General features: G+C 39.0%; 1 long non-coding RNA gene across 2 annotated transcripts in view; it reads right to left on the bottom strand.

Moving 5' to 3' along the window:
* The window catches only part of LOC140531742 (uncharacterized), a 29,073-nt gene that overhangs the window by 5,262 nt on the left and 2,020 nt on the right, over positions 1-21,791 (bottom strand). The window contains exon 2 of one of the 2 annotated variants that reach the window (XR_011976419.1): positions 21,453-21,509. The exons of the other annotated variant lie outside the window; for it this stretch is intronic. This is a non-coding gene — a long non-coding RNA (uncharacterized lncRNA). The remainder of the gene's footprint in view (positions 1-21,452; positions 21,510-21,791) is intronic. 2 annotated transcript variants of the gene reach the window in all.

The raw sequence follows: 21,791 nt of genomic DNA, 5'->3' as shown, positions 1-21,791 counted from the left end.
TGTATGAATCATTTAAAGGCAGTGAGGTAGCTCAGTGGATAGAATGCTGGTCTTAGAATCCAGAAACTTGTCTTCATGAGTTCAAATCTAACCTCAGGCACTTGCAAACTGTATGACACTGGGCAAGTCACTTAACCCTGTTTGCCTCAATTTCCTCATCTGTAAAATGACCTGGAGAAGAAAATGGAAAACTGCTCCAGTGTCTTTGCCAAGAAAACCACAATATGGGTCATGAAGAGTTGGACCCAACTGAAACAACCAAACAGCAACATCTTGGATCATATACAAACTTCATCTAAATATGGTAGTAATTATCTGTGTGTGTGTTTAAATGTTTATGGAAAGTAAAATATTGTGTAAATGTCATTCCAATTGAGGCAACTTCATTCTATTGTTTTTATCGTAGGATGCCTCTGCTACATAATGATTGGGTGATCCCAGGCTAGTTACTTAACTTCTCAGTACCTGAGGGAGCTCTCTAAGACTCTAGGTTTCAGATGAGTTGTTGACCTGCATTGGTTAGTTTCCACACCTGGTTTTCCTCACATCAATTAAATTACAGATCCATGCAAAACAAACTAAGATGACTGGGACATGTCTTTGTTGCCTCAGTGATACATCCTTTTTTTGCACTATTTCCAATCTAGAGATTTATTATCAATATAGGATTCATGGAAAGACACAAGTGAGAATCACACAGGAAAGAAAATATAGAGAGATAAAGGGAGTGTTCACAGTAAGGCAATCACATATTCATCTAAGTTTGTTCATCTTTTAGCTTAAGTATTTCAAAACTGTTTGAGAAGTCAGTTTCGTTTTCTTTAATACTATTTATATGCATTGTGCATTTACTTACTTGAATCTATGTTGTTCCCCATAATGGAATTATTCTGCCCTCCCTGAGGGGAGAAACTGTTTAGTTTTTATGTCTCTATCTACAATCTTTAGCACAGTGCCTAGAACATAGGAAATAAGTAGATACCTAGTAAATGCTTACTTAATTGAATGGAATTATAATAATAACGGCAATAAAATGAAATATAGTATAAAACAATGTCTAATTTTGATATACCCATCAACACATCCATTTAAGTGGCAATTCATTTTTGTTTTATAACTTTACGGATCAATTTATTTTCCATATTTGTTGATAATTCATCAATTTTCTTACTAATGATATCATTGGGAAAAGGTACATTTTTCATTTTGTCCCTAGTTACTGAATCCCATACTTCCAAAGCCCCACCTTTTCCCTGTGACTATAGTTCAGTTAGTCTACAGCCACAGAAAATTGTTGGGGGGTTGGGAATGTTTCTGACAGTAATGAAAAAATCGCTTAAGTAAGAAGCCTTTACATATGATTTTTTGATTGACAAATTCTTTAAAAAACATTATGACCATTTTATGGCAAAAGATTTCTATTTGGAAAACCAGTTGGTGTGCTTTCTAATTCTCCATGTTTTGTCTTCAAATATGGAGAAAGCTTTGCTGGCTTCATGCTTTAATTTGACAAAACACCTCCAAAAACAACACACTGAAGTCTTGGCAAACTCTCCTCTGATTAAAGCCAGACAAGTAACCCAATTTGTAAATCACAGAATTTGAGAATTGGAAGGGACCTCAGAGGCCATCCAGCCCAACCCATGCCCCAAAGTAATTCCCACCATAACATGCCTCCCAAATGGTCAGCCAGTCTCAGCCTGAAGACCTCCAATTAGGGGAAACCCGCTACTTCCTGAAGTCGCCCTTTTCACTTTTGGATAGCTCTCATTGTTACAACGTTTTTCCTTACAACAAATCTACTATGCCTCTTTGCAGTTTCCACTCATTCCTCCTTGTTCAGCCCTTGGGAGCCAAATAGAATATACTGAATCCCCATTCTATATGATAGTCCTTCAAATATTTGAAGATAGTTACTCTATCTCCCTCATCTTTTATTACGGATACATCTCCAAAGTACCTCCAGTTAATCCTCATTGATACGGACTCAAGGCTCCTGCCAACCTGGTCACCCTCCTCTGGATGCTCCCCAGTTTATTCTTGTCTTCCCTCAGTGATAGCACCCAGCACTGAAGATAGTACTCCAGGTGTGTTCTGACCAGCTATCCTCAAAGATCCTTAAGAAAGCCCAAGATTCCCCTAGCTGTTTTGGTTTCTATTTCACTTACTGAATTTGAAGTTCACTCCTTAGCTCTTTTCAGATGGACAAAAGTCTCCAATCCTGCTAAAGCTGACATTTGAAAGTCAAATATATGAATTTATACATATCTCCTGTTGAGTCATGTCTGATTCTTCATGACCCTGTTTGGGGTTTTCTTGGCAAAGATACTGGAGAGGTTTCTCATTTCCTTCTCTAGGTCATTTTACATATGAGGAAACTGAGGCAAACAGGGTTAAGTGATGTACCAAGAGTCACACAGCTAATAAGTATTTGAGGTCAGATTTGAGGTCAAGTTTTTCTGACTCCAGGCCCACTGCTTTATCCACTGTACCATTTTCAGTTGCTCTATACTTATCCCTACTGAATTTAATCTTAGTTTCAGGCAGTTAGGTGGCAAAATATAGAGAACACTGGGTCTAGAATCTGGAAGACTCAATTCAAATCCTACCTTAGCTACTTACAAGCTGTGTGACCCTTGGTAAATCACTTAACCCCATTTACTTTAGTTTCTTCATCTGTGAAATGCACAGATGAAGATCATAACAGCACTGCCTCCCAGGATTGTTATAAAGATTAAATGTGATATCTATAAAGTACTAACTGTGATATAATGCCTGGCACATAGCATCTGTCAATGTTGTAGACTGACAAGATCTCTTTTTGACCCACCTCTGTCATCCAATGGGTTGGCCATGCTTAGACACAAAACCTAAATGTGTAGGCAAGTTTTCATTTTCATTTTAATCACAAGCAAATTTGAGGTGCTCGATTCATTGTTGCTTTTATGAGGAAAGCCTGCCAAAATCCCTCATGTTTTTTCCAATCGTCAAAAAATCCTTTATTTCATTAATATTTACTTGGATCAAAAAGACACACTGAATGGATTTTTAAACATGAGTACAGTAGCTAAATGAGCTATATGATGCTATACAAAAGAAAAAAAATTCAAACTCAAACAAGAAAATCAACATCTTCTGCCTGCTTGTGGTTGAAAGATTGGAAACCACCTCTGAAGTCATGAATCACACCCACGCACTTCTCCCATCCAGAGACATAGCCACTACCCCATTGCTCCTGAGAAATTCATGGAATCCTAGGCTCTGCTCATATTGACTATATCAAGTCATCAAGTTAACATAATTCATCTTGTCCTCCAGAGTCTGTCATTATAGCTTATAGGTTTTTAGAAATAAGGATCTTTTGGATGAAGTGATTTATGTACCAGCAGTAATTTCCTTTGGACTGTCCATGGACTAAGTAAGAAATGTTGATCTAGTCCAACCCCATCATTTCAGAGATAGGGAAACTGAGGCCAGGAAGGTATAGTAGCTTGTCCTAATTTATACATGTCTTAAGTGAAATAACCAAAATTCACATTCTTCCAATTCTGCTCCTCAAGATTGGGGTGGGAGCTAGGAGATGGATTCAGGAGAATAAAGGAAGTGCTTCTCCCCAGAATAGCCAGGAATTGGGCTTAGTTTCATAATGAAGATTCACTGGGGGAAAGTTGTCACTTTATATGCCTCAACTTTTAATCTTGACAGTTTAGAAAGACTGGGATTTATTAGCTATGTTATGGAGTCCAAGCACATTTAAAATCTTTTAGGTGTAAGATGTGCCTTCCTCAAATGTACACTACCACAAAATGGCCCTTATGTGAATTACCTCAAATTTGGGGTTTCTTGATATTTGATTAAGGCAAAAATGAATGTTCTGAGAGATTTCTAACTTTCATGCCCATAAATGAACCCAGCAAGAACATCAAGATATTGGCTAAGCTTTAGAAGCTAGACACTTTCATTTTCTTTCCTAGGCCAGGCTGACCTCAAAAGGCTGGCATCCATAGATGTGCCCTCAAGCCTTGCATTCCAGGTTTCCTGCCAGCAGTTGGCACCACCCGGAAGACTTAGTGAGGAAGGAGAAAGGTTCACACTGGGACTTGCCCATAACAAACTTGTAGTCAGCCAAAACTTTAGAGCTCATCCTCTCCCCATTGGAGAATTTCCTCCCATCCCCCAAGGACTGGCACCATTTTATAAAGGAAAAATTAGTGGATTTGGCATCAGAAAACATCCAACCACCTTGAATTTGGGGTTCATTATCTGTAAAGCAAAGGGGTTGGACTAGATGATTTGAGTTCCTCATTCACTTTAAATTCTATAACCTTATTATTGTGGGATGGGGGTAGCTATCAATTCTTCCTTATCCTATCTGGGATTGAAACCACACAACCCTCCTGGCTATCGCTGCCAACTGCACTGGTGGATTTGAATGTGTTCCACCTCTCAGAATCCTTAGCTTCCTTCAAGGCTGAGCTCAGGCACCAGTTCTTCTGTGAAACCCTCTGGGATACACCCTACTGTTAGCACATTCTCCCTTCTTAAATTTTCCAAAATCACTTTGTCAGTTTTTCCTTGGTTCCTTTCTCTCCCAGGTCTATACTTGAAGGTGGTATGTGGTGGGACCCTCCAGGGGAATGTCTGTTCCTTGTGGGTAGAAGGAAGCCTTCCCCGTTTTGGCATCAGGAGATGCTAGAAGGGATAGTAGACATCACCTGGCCCAATCTGCTCATCTTACAAATGAAGAAACTGAGGCCCAGAGAAATCAAATGACTTGTCAAAATGGTGGCAGTGCCTACATTCAAACCCAGTTCCTATGACAACATCACCAGACCCTAACACAATGCTTTGAGCACAAGGAGCTCTTCAAAGTTTTGGAATGAATGTCTATGCTTTGAGATTCATTTCTATGGAACAAAGTATTCCACTATAGATCACATTTAAGCAGAGTTCTGATCTGCAGAGTGCTTTGCTCACATAATCTCATTTGATCCTCACGACAACCCTGGGAGTGTTATTGATGTTGGTATTTTATTTATTATTTTATTATATTCATTATGGGAATATAGTGAATTATGTATTCATTATTGTGTTTAATTATGACTATATTTGTAATGTTAATTATATATTATTACATATTGTTATATTATAGTTATAAATTATTCACTCTATTTTACGGATGAAGAAAACTAGTGTGGAGAGAGATTAAATGACTACTTGCCCAGGGGTTGTGTAAGTAGTAGGTCTCTTGGGCAGGAGTTGAATTCAGGTCTTCTTGATTCTAGGTCTAACTGGCCAGGCACTGCATCACATAATTGCTTCCTAGACAAAACTGTGTCTTCAGTGGACCTCCTCTCTGGGTCTTCTTTTCTTTGATTCAGGATCTTATAAGATTTGGAAAGACATCTGCCTTCTACCCTTTTCCTGGCTCCCATGCAGACAAAGCAAGCCATTGTGTTTTTGTCCTAGCAACAGTGACTGAGACAGGGGCAAAGTGGATGTGAAGAAAAGAGATGCCCATAGAAAGAGAAATCATAGGAAGGAAGGAGCCTCAGTTGGCACTGACCAGGTCATACTCAGTAGACAGGAAATGAAAGTTAGCTAAGAGCAAACCTGATGCAAATGTGCCAGTGAAGCTTGTGTACCAGTCTCTCACTGGACTGAAATAAGTTAGGATTGGTGATGGTTGTTCTTTAACATTCCCCCTCTGTATAGGATTAAAACTGTTGGTTCCATACCAGATACATGTACTTTGAGGACCCTATTTACTTTCTCCCTTTTCCCTCTCCCTCCTGGTTTCCTTAGTTCAAAGCCAAAATTTAAGTTGTTCCTCAGGAGTTGGAGGTGGGGTTGGCATTGTAGTACTGGGGAGCCTAGTTCACCTACTGAAGAGACGGGCAAGCCCCAGAGTGGTGATCTCAGGACAAGCTTCAGGGCTTGGTGAAGGTCACTGACCACTATGACCTCAGTCTAGTGGTGGGTAGAAAGGCCAGTGCTAGTCATGGTCTAAGTAGAGAGGCTAATGCTAACCATGTGAAATACCCCCTAGAACATGATGCACTTTAAGCATTCTCAGCAGAGTGTGATAGGGCCAGTGTGATACACTGGGCCAGGAGTCAAATGATCTTGGTTTGGATATAGGTTTTACTGTGAATTAGCTGTGGATAAACTTTCCTGAATCTTTTCCCACATCTATAAAAATATACATAATACAATATCTATTATACCTGTTTACTGGATTCTAGTTGGGACAATACTAGCAGTGGTGATAATGATAACAAGACCAATACTATTATGACTATTAATATATACACACTTTTAATTTGAAAATTGACAAAAGTACTTTTCTTACAACAATCATACAGGTAATAAAGGTATTTTTTGAGGCAATTGAGGTTGACATGCCCAGGGTCACACAGCTAGTAAGTATCTGTAATAAAGGTAGTCTTAGCCTCATTTTAGAGATGAGGAAACTGAGGCTCAAAGAGTTGAAAGCCCATGCCTTCCTTATTATGAGTACAACCCTATTTCTGCTCTACTACGACCTCCAAACCATAGGAGAGAACAGATGTAACTGTCAGTCAGTGACATGACTTACTTTCTCTCTTTAAAATATTTATTTATTTTTAGTTTTCAACATTCATTTCCACAAGATTTTGAGTTCTAAATTTTCTCCCCATCTCTCCCCTCCCCCACCTCATAACACCTTGCATTCTGAATACCCCTTCCCCCAATCTACCCTCCCTTCTATCCCACCCCTCCCTTTCCTTATTCCCTTCTTCTCTCTTTTCTTGTAGGGCAAGATAGATTTCTATACCCCATTACCTGTATTTCTTATTTCACAGTTCTATGCAAAAACAATTCTCAACATTCTTTCCTAAAACTTTGAGTTCAAACTTCTCTTCTTTCCTCCCTCCCCACCCATCTTCATTGAGAAGGCAAGCAATTTAGTATAGGCTATATATGTGTAGTCTTGCAAAATACTTTCATAATAGTCATGTTGTGTAAGACTAACTATATTTCCCTCCATCCTATCTTGCCCCCCATTTATTCTATTCTCTCTTTTGACCTTGTCCCTCCCCAAAAGTGTTTACTTCTAATTACTCCTTCCTCTCATTTGCCCTCCTTACTATCATCCCCCCTACCCCACTTATCCCTTTCTCCCCTATTTTCCTATAGTGTAAGACAGATTTTCCTACCAAATCGAGTGTGCATGTATTCCCTCCTTAAGCCAAATGTGATGAGAGTAAGCTTCAATTTTTCCCTCTCACCTCCCCACTTTCCCCCTCCATTGAAAAAGCTTTTTCTTGCCTCTTTTATGAGAGATAATTTGCCCCATTTCATTTCTCCCTTTCTTCTCCTAATATATTCCTCTCTCATCCCTTAATTTAATTTTATGTTTTTAGATCTCATCCCTTCCTATTCAACTCACCCTGTGCCCTCTGTCTATGTGTGTGTGTGTGTGTGTGTGTGTGTGTGTGTGTGTGTGTGTGTGTGTGTAATCCCTCCAACTACCCAAATACTCAGAAAAGTTTCAAGTTACAAATATTATCTTTCCATGTAGGAATGTAAACAGTTCAACTTTAGTAAGTTTCTTATGATTTCTCTTTCCTGTTTACCTTTTCACGCTTCTCTTGATTCTTGTGTTTGAAAGTCAAATTTTCTTTTCAGCTCTGGTCTTTTTATCAAGAATGCTTGAACGTTCTCTATTTCATTGAAAGACCATTTTTTTCCCCTGAAGTATTATACCCACCTTTACTGGATAGGTGATTCTTGGTTTTAATCCTAGTTCCTTTGACTTCTGGAATATCATATTCTAAGTCCTTTGATCCCTTAATGGAGAAACTGCTAGATCTTGTGTTATCCTGATTGTATTTCCACAATACTAGAATTGTTTCTTTCTGGCTGCTTGCAATATTTTCTTCTTGACCTGGGAACTCTGGAATTTGGCTACAATATTCCTAGGAGTTTCTCTTTTTGGATCTCTTTTAGGAGGTGCTCTTTGGATTCTTTCAATATTTATTTTGTCCTCTAGTTCTAGAATATCAGGGCAGTTTTCCTTGATAATTTCATGAAAGATGATATCTAGGCTTTTTTTTTGATCATGGCTTTCAGGTAGTCCCATAATTTTTAAATTGTCTCTCCTGGATCTATTTTCCAGGTCAGTTGTTTTTCCAATGAGATATTCACATTGTCTTCCACTTTTTCATTCTTGTGGTTTTGTTTTGTGATTTCTTGGTTTCTCATAAAGTCATTAGTGTCCATCTGCTCCATTCTAATTTTTAAAGAACTATTTTCTTCAGTGAGCTTTTGAACCTTCTTTTCCATTTGGCTAATTCTGCTTTTTAAAGCATTCTTCTCCTCATTGTCTTTTTGGACCTCTTTTGCCATTTGAGCTAGTCTATTTTTAAAGGTGTTATTTTCTTCAGCATTTTTGGGTCTTGTTTAGTAGGCTGTTGACTTGCTTTTTGTGATTCTCTTGCATTGCTTTCATTTCTCTTCTCAATTTTTCCTCCATTTCTCTTACTTGATTTTCAAAATCTTTATTGAGCTCTTCCATGGCCTAAGACCATTGCATATTTATTTTGGAGGTTTTGGAGACAGAAGCTTTGACTTTGATGTCTTCCTCTGATGATATTCCTTGTTCTTTCTCCTGTGAAAGGTTGGAAGAAAATGCCTGTTCATCAAGAAAGTAACCTTCTATAGTCTTATTTTTTCCCCTTTTCTGGGCATTTTCCCAACCAGTTACTTGACTTTTGAGTCCTAAAATAACACTATAGGAATCTGTAAGTTCTCAGTTACTCCAGGGTGGCATAATCAAGGGAGAGAAGTTTACTTATCTCCTGGCCTGTGCTCTGGTCTGGGAGCAACCACAAGATTCTCTGCCCAGGATCTGTGAGTAGAATTCCCTCTCCTCAACTGCTTCCAGCTCCTCCTCACCCCTAGAAAGCCACTCAGGGTTGAGATTCAGATCAGGTGCTTGATTCCCCCATGGTCTTTAGGCCAAAGGCTCCAAAAATAGATGCTGTTGCCACCTGGGTCTGGGGCTAGGGTGGGACCCTGCTCCCTTCTCACCCAGGTGAAAGAACTTTATCGCTGACCTTTGAAGCTGCCTTTGGTGTTTGTGGGTTGAGTAATCTAGGAACTGCAACTGCTGCCTGCGATCCCATGTCCTGAAGCCTGCTCCAGTCCTGTCCATGCTGAGGGACCAAGGCTGGGCTCTCCTCCATGGGCTGCACTATTCTCTGAGCCTGGTGCAATAGACCTTTCTTGTCAGCCTTCCAGGCTGTCTTGAGCTGGAGATCTCTTTCACTCTATCATTTTGTGGTGTTCTAGAATTTGTTTAGAGTCATTTTTACAGGTATTTTATGGGTTGTGGGGGGAGAGCTTCCACAGGTCTGTCTTTCTACTCTACCATCTTGGCTCTGCCCCCCAACATGACTTACTTTCTCAGATAAACCTCAGTATAAAGCAAGATCATCAGGGGATAGAACACAAAAGAGGTAAAACTGGAAGGGGAAGGAGAATGAAGATGGGGTGAGGAAATAGAAAACAAGTCTCTCTTCCATCATAATTTTGCTGAAGGCCCACTGTTCTTTGAAAGACAACAGGGTTGGTTGTATGCTCAAAGCAGAATTAAGGCAGATAATGTGATAGAATGGTTCTTCTACGAATGGGCGACATGCCATTGGTTGGGGCAAAATGCATCCACAACATGCTCTGAAGTTGGAATCAGGAGATCTAGGTCCCATTCCTGCTCCTTACCTTGTAATTGGGTGATCATGGGACAATCAATTATTTTTCAAAGTCTCAGTTTCCTCACTTGTAAACTGAGGGTAATAATTCTGGTGCTATCATCCTCACAGGCTAGCTGTGAAGATCAGATAGGAAAGTCCAATCCAAACAAAAAAAAAATCATTTTAATTTTTTTACTTTTAAAAAATTCATTCATTTATTTGTTTATTTTTAACATTCTTTTTTTGAAAAAAAAATTGAGTTCCCAAGTCAAACCTTCCCTCCAGCCCCTTCCTCTACCCACTGAGGAGGCAAGTAACATGATACCCATCATACATGTGAAGTCATGCGAAACATATTTCCATTTTAGCCATGTTCCCAAAAAAAGGGAGGAAAAATAAGAGAAAGTGAAAAAAACGTTTTAAGCAATCATTACAGAACAGGGATCTCCTTAATAAGAGGATTTGTTCTGTAAAGTTTGGAATGAGTCAAAAGGCCTGCACTTGCGGACTTAGAGGGCCACATGTGGCCTTGATGCCCTGAAGGGTTCCCCACTTCTGTCCTACACCCGAACCTTGATAATTAGAGTCTGGAGTTCTCAACTGAATCAATAAACAAAGGTGAACTAAGTGTGAATAAGGCCTAAGCAATCTATTGTGAATCAAAGACTTCAGACTAAATTTTTAAAAATCCTTCAATAATTTGGATGTCTTTTAAGATGATGAAGATATACTGGAAGGGTATTTCCCAGGAAGTATACTTGCATTGGTTGAAGAAACCTGGTCATGCTCTGTGGGTTATCTAAAGAAAAACAGCAAGTCCGTTTGGAATCCAGGGATGTGAGGCAGTAGAGAGGAAAGAAAGCAGAAACTGAGTAGGAAAGGAATTTTTTAGATTAGGGGAAGAGAGGCCTTAGGAAGAAAGGAGAAGAAATCTCACCTCAGCCTGGCCCTCAGACTTCTTCTTTTCTCCACTTGTTACCAGAGAAAGACCTTGAACTTCAGGGACCTGGAAGGATTTGGCCTTTTTATTTACTTATTTTATCCTAGCGTTGTCCCTGGGATAAGAGCATTTAGAAATGTTGCTTGCATCAAGAGTTTGGAATAAACTGGATGTCTTCTGAAAAGGCAACTTCATGGTCCTACAGAGCCTGACAGAAAAGTTGTACCACATCAACGGGGAGTTTCATTAATACTCCACAAGGGAGTTAAAAGGAATTTCTGCAGTCAGGAATGGTGAGTTACCCATTAGCCAAATGTTCTCTCTAAGCTTGAGTTCATTTTACCTAGACTTTATGTTCTGCTGGAAGAATCTGTCACAGATATTTGGGAGGATGTTTTTGTATCAACTGCTCTTACACCACCTTAGGAAACATCCTTCCTTGTGGTTATGTCCAACTCTTTGTGACCCCATTTGGGATTGGTTTGCCATTTCATTCTCCAGTTCATTTTACAGATGAGAAAACTGAGGCAATCAGGGTTAAGCAACTTGCTCAACTTACACAACAGTAAGTGTCTGAGGTCAAATTTGAACTCAGAACCTCCTGACTCCAGGTCTGTCACTCTCTCTACCACACCAGCTAATTAAGTCTGGTTGAAAACTTGATATAAATTGATAATCATGGTGGAAGTACTGATAGGGGCTCATAAGATATGTCTTTAGAAACTAACTCCCCAGTCCCTCAAGAGTACCCTTGAACCCTCCAGGGAGATGTGGTCTCTGTGCTCTGGGAGCCCTCATGTGTCAGTGTGAGTGTGAGAGGAGAATAGACCCAGAGTGTATGTAATATAAAGAAATATGATACAGCATAGTATGATATGACATGATATACTATACTACAATACCATGTAATGTAATACAGCATGATATAACATAACAAATAGCATAGTATGGCATAACAGAGTATTGTATAATATAGTATAATAAACTTTGTCACAATTTCTCCTTTGTCACAATTTCATCCTGTATCATGGGGGCTATGTGGTTCAGCAGATAGAGCACTGGGCCTGGAGTCAGGAAAATCTGAGTTCAAATCCAAGCTCAGACACTTACTAGCTGTGCGATCCTAGACAAGTCACTTAACCCCGTTTGTCTCAGTTTCCTCATCTGTAAAATGCGGATAATAATAAAGCCTACCTCATAGACTTATTTGTTGTGAGGATCATATGAGACAACAATTGTAATGGTGTCTGGCACATAGTAAGCACCATAAAAATATTAGCTATTTTTAGTATTATTAATTATCAGCATCATCCTATTTGTATTCTTGTCCTATCCTCACTGGCAGATTATGAGCTCGGGGGCAAAAAGCCTTTTTTCTGTTAATCTTAGGCTCCTATGAGAGTGCCTGTCATGTACAATAAATATGACATTAGAAAATTGTTTATTAAATTCAATAATACAGGAAAATAACAAATATGAAGTACCATATGCTTATAACTATAACAGCCGTAGTTCTTAATAGAATAGGTATTAAAATGCAAGTCTTCTGACTCTCAAATATAACTTGTGTCTTGCTCTAGGGAAGGACAGGAACAGGACATGAGCAAATGATATTTCTCAGCCACATCAATCTGTTTCCTTTTGGGGGTAGTGGTGGTGAGAGGCATGGCATTCTCCTGATCTGAGCCCTGGGCAGGACATGAGATAACTCCTACAATATTGTGTATTTGCTTTTTTGCCTAACCTTTGTCTGTTTCTATTCCCTTCCTTTCCCCCTAAACCCTAATTCTGTTAATCAACACATTTTTATATCATAAAAGATTGGGAAGTTGTTAATGCGAAAATTGGTAATGAAGGTAAAGTTATGGCAAGAAAACATGTTAGGTAATTAACGAAAGCAAGGAATGGTTTTCTTGGCCAAACCCATGTGGTTTCCAATTGCTGTGGTTTGCACTAAAGGAAAACTTTGTAATGGTAGGGCGAGTCCATGGGTAGTGTCAATAACTTCACTAGTGTCCCTTTCTCCCTCCTCAGCCTTCTCTATTCACAGAGCCAATGCAGTAATTCAACCAGGTTATTGGAATTTTCCTCGAGGTGCATAAAAGTGGCGCACAGAAACAGAACTGAAAAGGGTCCTTTCAGTTTCTTCAGCACCAGCAAGACTTTCCCAGGCAGAGTCCGATAAAATAACAACTGTGGTGTCATGTGGCTGTGAATCACGGAATAGTATACTTTCAAACAAATCACAATTGCAAATGATTAGAAATAGACAAATATGTGGCAGATAGAGCACAAGCTAACACAAGCCTTTGACAGATGGACCTCGCTGAAAGTCCAGGCAATCCTGGGCCAAATCAGGGAAGACAGGAAGAGAAAATGTCAAATCGCTACAGCTGAGGTGCTACAAATTTCTTGGAGCCTTACTTCCCATCCAATTGTTTGACATATTACATAATACATTATCATAAGTGTAGGACTGAGATCCTCTACCCCCCTAGGCTAATACCTCTGCTGTACAGTTTCCACCACATTTCTCTCTCCTTGTACTTATTGTTACCATACAGTATGTATTCAGGGACTGTAGCTTGAGGCCCGAGATGGCCAATGTGTTGATCCAAATGGGATCCATATCTCAGCCTGATGGAGAGATGGGATGAAATCATTTCCATCTTGTTGCTTTTCCCTTAGGTCCTATTTCTCTTCCCTAATTCCAGGAAAGATAGCATAAGTACCACCCCTTGTACCCCTTAGATTTGCAGAGCATTTTGGAGTTTGCAAAACTCTTTCGTATTCACTCATTTTCTTCCTCCTGTGAAGATGGTAGAGTGAGGATTATTAACTTCACTTTACAGATGAGAAAACCAGAGAAATTAAGGTCTAGAAAGTAAAAGGTTCAGAGAAAATAAGTGATTTACCCAATGTCACACAATGAGGGACCAGAAAATAAAAATTTTTGCTCTGCCTGGGGAAATCTTGGCAGTGCTGAACTAAAAGACTGAAAAGTGCCTTTTCAGTTCTGTTTCTTTGGGTCATTTAGGTTTTTTCATCACTAGTAAGTCTTAAGAGAAATCTTACTTTTGATTGCTCAAGGAAATAATTCAAGAGTGTTTAGGTCCAGAAGAGACCTTAGAGATCATTGTTCAAACCCTCTCAGTTTATGATAAAAAAAACCTGAGTACTAAAGTTCTGAAGGTCACACAGCTAGCAATAGACTGGTCTTAGAACTCAACTTTCCTGATTCCAAAGCCATTCTTTCTATTACCCTTGGACATAAGGCTAGGAGAATAGTGTATGTGGAGATATTGGAGAAGAAGGGAATCTATATATTTTAAGTTGATCATTCATCTCTTTTTCAAATCTAGACACATGCTGTGTTGTGGTTTCTATGACCAGATGAAAGTCTCAGCCCATGCCCAGTTAGTTCTAATTTGGGGTACGTTGGTTGTTACAAATGGTAGAGCCAGGCCTCTGCCTCATGAGGATATGAGGTTCTGTCCAATGCTCTGACTGCATCATCATTTTTTGGGTCTACTTTATGGCTTCCATGGAAATGAGACTTATAATGGTCCACAGATCATTGGAGCCAATAGGCAGCTAAGAAGGGAGATGGTCATATTCAGAGAACAAGACCTTAATTATTATCAAAAATGTATTCAAAGATGCCTGTACAAAAAGCCATCAAGAAGGACTAGTATTTTTGAAACTTAGGAGAGAGGAGGTAAATGTGGAAAAAATAAACTTTAAAAAGAGCCCTTCCTTGGGAGGAATCAGACCCCAGTTCCTGAAGCTCAGGTATCAGGCCTGAGGAGAAGAGAAATGAGTCTTTGCAGAAAGCCTTGGTAAGCAGGCAGCTGCAGGCACAAATTGCTTTTCAGTTCTCATCAGCCTTGCCTAAAGATTTGCGGTTCCTGAAAGCTTCTTGAATTAAATTTGCGTGCCAAATGTTCTTATGGCCTTTGCAAATGTGCACAAATGATTGTGCTCAGTAATTATGCCTTTGAACATAGATGAAATTACCTCCTGAAAAGATTCCACTTGCAGAACCGTAGTCATCCTGGTGACGAAAGCGCTGGGTGTCTCTGGGAGATTCCCCTTTACTGGCCTATTTTCTTTTCCCACTGCTTCTGACTTTGGTGTTTTGCACATGGCCTCAAATGTTGGCTGTAAACCAAAGAGGATACTTCTCCCATAGAAAAACCCAAAGGGCATAGGTTTGAATTTTTTCTCAACGAGTTAGATGCACACATTAAATATCTTATCTTGTGTGGCCAAGAAGTAATTTCATAATAGTTTTGAAGAGACACAGACTAATGATTGGGTGGATGACAGGGTTTGAAAGGAATTTTCTATCCTCAAATCAGAAAGAAGACAGCACTCAGGGAGACAGTCCAGCAAGAGGAAAAAATTGTTCAGAAGACAATTTTAGCTAGAGAGCTTTGGCTGACTTTTTTGGCTGCCTGGATAGGTGTGGCAGTGTACCCCAGGACTATTACTAAAAAGAACTTACACCTCCCTATGGGAAGTAGCTCCCTAGCAGATACTTACTAGCAGAAGGTAGCAGGGAACAAAAAAAGATTCAAAGAGGATGCATCATTGTTGATCTGCAGATGGTAATAGAAAGTAACTCGAGAGAGATGACCAATAGTAGAGTCATCCAGCAGCAGAACTGTTCAAGAATAGGATGGTAGAGACCAGAGGGCAATAGAAGACCCAGATAACCATAGAAAGCAGATCTCCTGATGTTAACATCAGAGGACATCAACAATTCTGAAACACTGGAGGCATGAGTTACTTCTGGACATGTTTGCCCTCATCACACATGTTCCCTTAATGTATGTGACTCTAAGTGTGCTCCCTGGTCATTCAAGTTCTCCATGTATTGTCCTTCCTCACTCCCCCCTCCATGTAAATATGTATGGGGGAAATCCTTTATAGTACAAATCTCACTATGCTATTTAATTAAATGTCTTCTGCTTTGAACTAACATATATTCTAGCTGGCTGGCAAAAGAGACATTGGTAGGGGCTCATAAGTTATGATATGTTTTAGTGGATGGTGATCCATGTGCACCACATGCCTCAAACCTAGAGTAACATTCAGGGGTACCCTCATGTGCTACACTGGCGCTTAAAGCCCTTCGTGCTGATTTCAGGCTACCTTTACTGATGTTTACCTAACTCTCTTTCACCCACTCTATGTATCTGCCAAACTAGTCTATACTGCTCCCTGAACCTGGCATTCGGTCTCCAGGTAACATAACATTGTATTGGTTGTTCTGCATGACTTGAATGTACTATTGCATCACTTCTTTCTCTTAGAATCTTTGACTTTTTCAAGGCTTAAATTATACATCACTTCATACAAAGAAGAATAATACACTCTTCCTGCCCTCAAGGGGTATATAGTCTAGATAGTGGGATAAGGATTGTATCAAGAAAAGTAAAAATTTGGGCAATATGTGGTGAATAATGTCAGTTAAGTGCCATATTTATACCCCCAAATAGTTCAGAGAAAGAGGATAAAGACTCATATGTAAAAAAACGTGTAGCTTCTCTTTTCATGGCAGCAAAGAATTGGAAACTGAGGGGGTACCATCAGTTGGGGAATAGCTGAACAAGTTAAAGCATATGAATTTAGTGGAATATTATGGTACTCTAAGAAATGATACAGGAAATTGTTTCACAGAAATCTGAAAAAGGATCAATTTAAATGAGCAAACAATTTATGTGATAATGATGTTGTAAAGACAAACAACTTTGAGGGACTTGGAAATTCTGATCAACAACAGAACCAGTTTTAATTCCAGAGGTCTCATGATGAAGGTGATGGAGTCAAAGTGCAGGAATTTATTTTGGGTGACTATATGTTTGTACCAGGTTTTGTTTTCCTTGCTTTCTCAATGAATCAGGAGAGGGAAGTGGGAGAGAAAAAATGTGGATCTGAAAATAAAACTGAATTTTAAAAATCATTAAGTACCACAGACTATACTTTCAGCAATGAAGTAGGCAATTATGATCAGTATGATGAAAAACAACTTATTGGAAGAGATAGAACTGGAGCTGGGATTTGAAGATTGGGCAAGATTTTGACAGACAGAAATGAGAGGGAAGGTATTTCAGCTGAATGATCTAAGATCTGGAGTGGGGCAGTGTAAGGAGACAGAGAATACACCAAATTGGGTGGAGTGGAAGGGATGGTTTACTTAGGGGTACAGTGGGAAATAAGATTGGAAAAGTTATATATAGAGCATGGTTACTTAGATCAGGAAGAGAGCTAAGAGATAGTCTAGGCAAACATGCTTAGTGTTTAGAGGGAAAATTAGACCTAGACAGGTTGGGCCTCAAATTACATGGGTTATAAATATTAGAATAACCCAGGGCTCTTTCTGACATACTACATATTTAAACTAGGTTATGGAGGGCTTTGGATGCCAGAGAAAAGAATTTGGCATTTAGGTAATAAGCAACAGGTAGCTACTGGAGTTGTCTGAGCAGGAATGACATGACCAGCATTTGGAATGATGAGGGCAAAGATGTGGAAGATGACTGCTGCGTACCTTTCCTAAACTCCCTGAGTCCTCATAGGATCTGTTGATCCTATAGCTCCAAATGTCTACTATACATTAAATTAGCATGTCCTTCTATTACTTCAGGCTCAATATATCTAGCAATGAATTCATCATCTTTCCCCACAAACCAGCTTCTTTCCAAGGCTTTCCTGGCCCCACCACATCATCATGTCACACACCAGTCAAAGAGACTGAAAATCTCAGTGATGTTAGACTACTTCTCCTTCATTCCCTTCACCCAGTCACCAAGTTCTGTTGATTTTTTCCTTTGTGATGTCTCTTACTCCATTACTAAAAGCTGACATTTATATAGCATTTATGGCTTACAGATATATGCATGTCTGTATATGTATGTGTTTGCATGTGTGTGTATTTCGTTGGATCCTCACAAGAGTTTTATGAGGGGTAACATGGAGTTCTGATCTCAGAGTCAAGAATACTTAGGTAGAAGAAGTCCTTCCTCTGACCTATACTATCTCTGCGTATCTGGGTAAATCACTTAAATCCTCCATGTTCCAGGAAGCTAAGACCATATATAAATTGAAGAGTACATGCAGATATGCATCGGCAGAAGGAGTTTCCTCATTGGGACTTCTTTATATCAAGGGAATTACAGGTGAAGTCTAACAGATTCATAAGCATATATATATACATATATATATAATATATATGTATGTATGCAATATGAAGTTGGTTAAAAAAAGGTGTTATTATCATTATTTCATTGGAACCAGACTGAGAAACTTAAGTAATTTATCCACAGATATTTGTTGTTCAGCCATTTTAGCTGTGTCTGACTCCTCATGGAAATCTCTTGGCAGAGATACTGCCAACTCACACCCATCAGTGGTATTCCACACCTCACTGTCATATGGCAATATTGGTACATTGTTAATATTGAAAAGATGGGCTTTGGCTCTCCTGGGAAACTTGGGGGCAGTGAAAGAGCTATGAGAATTCAGCATACTCTCTTCCTCTTGTTCAACTCATGGCCCAACTTGTTGTCAGTCTGCAAAATCTATCCTCTCTCTCTCTCTCTCTCGGACAAGTTCTATAGTGTGTCCATCCAAATTCATGTTGAAATGTAGACAATAAACATTTTTCATCTGCTTGATCTTTTTTGTGTCCATTAGTCAATGAGTATTTATTAGACACCTACTATGTACCAGGCATTGTGCTAAGTGCTGAGAATACAAATGAGAAAAAAAAAAGAAAAACAATTCCTACCCTTCAGGAATTTATAATCTAACAGGCAAAGACAACACACAACAAAATAAGCTATAAAGGAGGAGGGGAGAAGGTAGCTGGTATAGGGACACGATGGAGTCCAGTCCAAGGAGTGCAACTGGTGGGACATGAAGAGTTGGTTGTCCTCTTTAAATCTGGAGGATTTATTTGCTCTGCCTTCCAACCCTTCAATCAGAGGGGCAGAGGGTACAGAGAGTACCAATGGGGAAAGAGTCACAGGATTATGAGTTTCCTGGTGGTGGGGTTTCTTGGAAACATGAACATGATAGAGCCTCATCTAAGGAATGCAGTGGTGGAGGATCAGGTCAAACTCATTTGAGTGTTTCAGGTGACAAGCACCGAATAACACTATAAAGAATGAAATTACTTATATTTTAATGGAAAGGAAAAGACTTGTTCTTAATATGAGTTATCCCCCAATCATCTGGCTATGTACAATTAGACAACTGACTCATCAGAGCTAAGATCAGAACGAGGAAAAGAAGAGTAACAGAAAAAGATATGGTATGTAATTGAAATGACTTATCCCTGAACTATTTAAACATGCATTTAAAAATTTTAAATGAGAAATGGACAATAGAAATGCTATCCACTTTGACTATGATAATTTTATCCGAAAGCTTAAGCAATGTAAATTAGTTACCACAACAAGGAGACCAAAAGATCCCAGAAAGTGCCTTAGCCAACACACATCTGACTGACTTGCCAAACAGAGAGAGATGGCTGCCAAAGGCAACACAGGATCAGGATACAAATGTGTTTGTAAAATCTTACAGAGAGGGATGATGAACAATTATGAGCACTATCATCTCATAAAGCAGAGAGAAACAGTGGAGGATGAAACCAATTTAATGCAAACTTGGCAAGATATACAATTATGCAAAGTCATCCCAAGGAGGAATGTGGAAAAAGGATGACAGAAAGAAGGAAAATGGAAAAGTTTTGCAAAAACAAACTAATTTCTCCATTGAGAAAGATGGAACCACCATATTTGGACTCAGATCATAGTACTGAAAATATTTATAGAAAAGTAGGAATGGCACAAAAGAGAGCAAAAGTTTGGAAAGAAACTAGATTGGACCAAGAATATATAGAGGAGATTCGTTTGATGATATAATCATGAAGCCATCAAGGGACCAATATACAAGGTATCTGAAGGAGGAGAAATTACCAAAGGTGTGAAAAAAATCTTGGACCTTAATTCCACCAAAAGGTGACTGTGAAATAACATCAATGACTACCAGTGTGCCTATTCTCCCGTTTATACAAAACTTTTTATATGTATCAATATGTATACATATACATTGCGTGTGAATCCTCTTTCAATACTTCAAGAAGTGGTGATTTTGTTGATAGAGGCAGCATGATGGCACAGTGAATAGAGAACTGGAGTTAAGAAGACAAGAATTCAAATCCTGACTCAAGGTACTTATTTGTTAGCTATGTAACTAACCCTCAACAAGTCACTTAACCACTACCTGCCTCTATTTCCTCATGTGTGTTAATGGTGATAATGATATTATCTAACTCCCAAGATTATGGGTATCATATGAGATAATCATAAAGTGCTTCGCAAACTTTGAAGCACATTATAAATGCTAGCCCTGATGATGATCACGTTTGATAATGAGAATGTCCATTGAACTGCAACTATTGTCATTTCTTTCTCATTGCTTGGTGTGTGGGTTTTATAACTCTTCTTATAATGTGTGTAAGGATATGCTGAATTTTGTAATTGCAAGTGCCATATTTCCTCTGGGAAAGTAATTGAATCAATACTGCTCGCTAGAGTGCCACGTTTATACATAGCTACATTCATAATGACTGAGACCTTCCCCCATTCCTACTATGTTGGAATCTACATATCAGAAGTTTATTTTTATCAGAAAATACCAGAAGTTTATTTATTTGTTTCCTTCTCTCCTACAGAATCTGAGTTAGAAATCCAAGGGGAGAAACTCTGAGTGCCTCCATCTGAGGGTTGTTAATTCCCACTTGGCAATAGCCAAGAGTTTAGAGATCAAACTCCCTTGCAAGTTCATGCCCATGTTAATGCTACTGTATACCTATGTAGTTTTTATTACATCTTTCTCTTTTTTACTCTTGTTCCCAAAATCAATCAAGAAGGTCTCCCATCTTCTCACCACTCTATAACACATATCTAAGTTTCTACCTGTATCCAAATGGCCCTGTAAGATCTGGAATTTTAGACAAGATATTTTATTCTCTCATTCTTAACTGACTCTGAGTATATTTTAATCCTATACTTCTCATCTACTTCAACCAATTACACTGCTATTATTTTAATCATAGTAATTATGTTAATAATTATTATTGTTATTATAATTATTACATAATTATTTGTGGTTGTTCAGTTGCTTCATCCATGTCTGACTCTTTGTGACCCCATTTGGAGTTTTCTTGGTAAGGATACTGGAGTGGTTTGCCATTTCCTTCTTCAGTTCATTTTATAGATGAGGAAACTGAGGAAAACAAGGTTAAGTGACTTGCCCAGAGTCACAAAACTAGTAAGTTTTTGAGGCTAGATTTGAACTCGTCTTACTGACTCCAGACCAGCACTCTATCTACCGCACCACTTAGCTAGTGAATAAAGAACTCGTCTGGAAGCCAAGAAGATCTGAGTTCAACTCCTACCTCCGACATACATTGGCTGTGTGACCATGAGCAAATCACTTAGTCCCTCAGTGCTCTAGGAATTCATACTCTAAGTTGCAGAGGAGGTGCCAGACTATACTTGTAAAGGGAATTTCCTCATCTGGGAGATCCCATACCAATAGCAGCTAGGTGATGCTAAGCCTGGAGTTGGGAAGACAAGTTTAAATCTGGCCTCAGACACTTACTAGTTGTGTGACCCTGTGCAAGTCTCTTTGCTTCTATTTGTGTCAGTTTCCTCAACTTCAAAATGGTAAAAAAAAAAAAAAAAAAAAAAAGTACCTACCCTGCCTGAAGATCAACATTAAAAAACTAACATCATGGTAACTGGTTCTATCACTTCCTGGGAAAAATAAAGAAAATAGAAGTATGTCAGTTCAAGCAGCGACTGCAGCTATGAAATTAAGAAACTTGCTCCATGGAAAGAAAGCTATGGCAAATATGGACAGCACACTTAAAACAGAGATGTCACCTTCCCAACAAAGGTTCATGTAGTCAAAGCTATGGCTTTTCTAGTAATAGTCATTTATGGCTGTGAGACTTGGACTATAAGGACAGCTGAGTGCCACAGAATCAATGCATTCAAATTGTAGTGCTGGAGAAGACTTTTGAGAGTCCCATGGAC

The sequence above is a fragment of the Notamacropus eugenii genome, chromosome 3, assembly GCF_028372415.1.
Source record: "Notamacropus eugenii isolate mMacEug1 chromosome 3, mMacEug1.pri_v2, whole genome shotgun sequence".
In the NCBI taxonomy this organism is placed as follows: domain Eukaryota; kingdom Metazoa; phylum Chordata; class Mammalia; order Diprotodontia; family Macropodidae; genus Notamacropus; species Notamacropus eugenii.
This window is presented reverse-complemented; position numbering and strand designations above follow the sequence as displayed.